Genomic DNA, 2,434 nt, shown 5'->3' on the forward strand with positions numbered 1-2,434 from the left:
GGCTCAAAGCAAACTAATTATATCGAATATGTTTGCAAAAATGAGCAGATTTATTTGTGTCTTGATATTTCCTATATTTATAAAAGAAGCAATAATGGTAGGAAAGTGGTTAATAAATTTCAGACATTATCCTTTTGTCCAAGTAATTCGATACAATCATTGTATTCCACGTCTTAATTTCGGACAAAATGTTCTTTCCTCATTGTTTTCATATTGTCCTTGATCAACGCTTCCATCTTGTTTTGTTCATAAATCACAATAATATGTATCCTTGTTTATATCAATTATCAAATGTTTTATTCCATATTCTTAGCATATGCGTAATAGAACAACTTTTCACCTAGTTTTGAACATCAAGAACCTACTATGTTCCATATACATATATAAATATACCTTCCCAACAGCTTTGTTTCTTCAATGCCAAAACTCAAACCAAACAAATAGTCAACAAATTATATTGTTCACATAATAATTTGATTAAGCAATGGAACATGGCAAGAGCAAATTCCTTCTTTCCTTTTCTCTTGCAATATGTTTGATGTTCTTGCTTAGTCCCACTAATGCTGAGAGTTAGTAATCCTTAATTATCACAAGATTATATATAGTGTGTTTTTTAGTTGAGATGTTGGAGAAAATTTTTTATTTTATTTGATTCTTTTCTTTTCTTCTTTGCCTCCAAAATATTATCTCACAAACACATCCTTAAAGAAAAATATCATCATATGTCATTTGTAGTATTTTAATTAGTTGATGAGCTTTATTAGATTGAAACAAACAATAATTACTTAATTATCCCTTCCATGTGTATTTTTTCTTTGCAGACAAAACTGAACCAAGGAGAAATGCAAATCTGAGCCCCTTTGAGAGTTGGAGGAGCGCATACTTCTGTATTATGAATAATGTAATGAGCTATGATTTTTCTCATCTTATTTTATGAATTGCAATGCATTGGTCCACTTTAAAGATTTCACTTCATAAATAATTTTATTTAAAATTCGTGTGACATTAAGGGAAAAATTATAGAGAACATATAAAATTAGATTGAAAAAGTAAGGAAAAAGTAGATATTTAAAAGTAGATAATAATTATTTAAAAAACAGAGAAAATATTACTAGTTATAAAAAAAGGGAACAAAAATAAGGAAAAAGATTGAAAAAACAATTTTGTAAATTATTGATTTATTTTTGGGGTAAACTACCAAACTTTAAAAATAACAAGTCAAAAAAATTTTCAAAATTAGTATTATTTTGAGAAAAATAAAAAAATATGATTGATTTATTGTCAAAAAGCTCCAGAGAGTAGAGGCCGAATCTCCAAAGCAGCCTTTTGCATGTAAGTATGTCTAAAAAATAAATTCATGCTTAAAATTTGGTAATTTTAAAGGTTGGTAATTTTATTTCTATACTAATAATAAAAAAGGAAAGAAAATGAAAAAAAATCTAAAATCGAACTTTCAATTAGATTTTGCATGATTTTAAAATAGTTATTTAAATATTTTTTTATTTATATAAAAAAACTAGCGTTGTTTAGAATTTTGAAGGTGATGTATATCAGTATATGCAATTGTGCAGCATTCAGAAGCTTGCGCTCAACATAACACGTTGACATTCAACGGTACAGTATTTGTGAACCAAAATGAAATCGTTGACTACTGTATTGGTGGATGTGCTCAACACACCCTTGACGTCATCAGATGCGTCCGTGACGTCAAGCCTCATGGCTTCACATTTGAGACCGGTGCTTCCCTCTCCTTCGTTCAAAACGCCATTCAAACTGCTTGCAATCAACATACAGGTTACTTGTTAGATATTTTGATGCCTTTGGATTCTCTATATTTACAGATACAAGAGATAGATATAATATTTTGTTCTTAACTTTATGAAAGTAAACAAAATTTTAATTGTTATCTAGATAAATTTTGTATGTATGTCATTTTTTTCCCATAACCAAGTTTATTGTATATCTTAATCCCTAGTTATATCACTTATATCCATTATTTAAAAAAAAATTGTTTTCAATCAATCAAAAGACTGAATAAATTAATGATTTTGATTATATATAGCATCTCATGTTTTCAGTATTTATGCAGCTTTGAATACATCTTACACTAAACCCAACGGTGCCACAAGTTTGTATGGGAGATTATACATGCCACTTGTTTCAGCACTAACAACATTGGCCTTCATTTCCACCTTCAATATGTGATACTCTTTTCAAAGCCATATCTAGAGTGGAGTAAAAGGGGCAGAATATGAAATGCAAAGAAGCTAGGTAAAAAAATAAAATAAAATAAGCTTCCACGTAGATATTGCAGGGTGCCAAGAGTCTTGATTAATGTTATTCTATAAATATAGAAATGAATAAGCAGTTTCATTTTTATTTTTCCTTTTCCTATTACCAGTATATAGGGTATATAATTTCTGTAGCCTATATA

At 28.6% G+C, this 2,434-nt stretch overlaps 1 long non-coding RNA gene across 1 annotated transcript in view; it reads left to right on the top strand.

Annotated features, from left to right (window-relative positions):
* Positions 1–2,434, top strand: part of LOC110278131 (uncharacterized) — a 4,981-nt gene extending 2,547 nt beyond the window's left edge. The window contains exons 2-4 of the long non-coding RNA XR_008006243.1: positions 822–901; positions 1,572–1,794; positions 2,090–2,434. This is a non-coding gene — a long non-coding RNA (uncharacterized LOC110278131). The remainder of the gene's footprint in view (positions 1–821; positions 902–1,571; positions 1,795–2,089) is intronic.

The sequence above is a fragment of the Arachis duranensis genome, chromosome 1 (assembly GCF_000817695.3).
Source record: "Arachis duranensis cultivar V14167 chromosome 1, aradu.V14167.gnm2.J7QH, whole genome shotgun sequence".
Taxonomy (NCBI): domain Eukaryota; kingdom Viridiplantae; phylum Streptophyta; class Magnoliopsida; order Fabales; family Fabaceae; genus Arachis; species Arachis duranensis.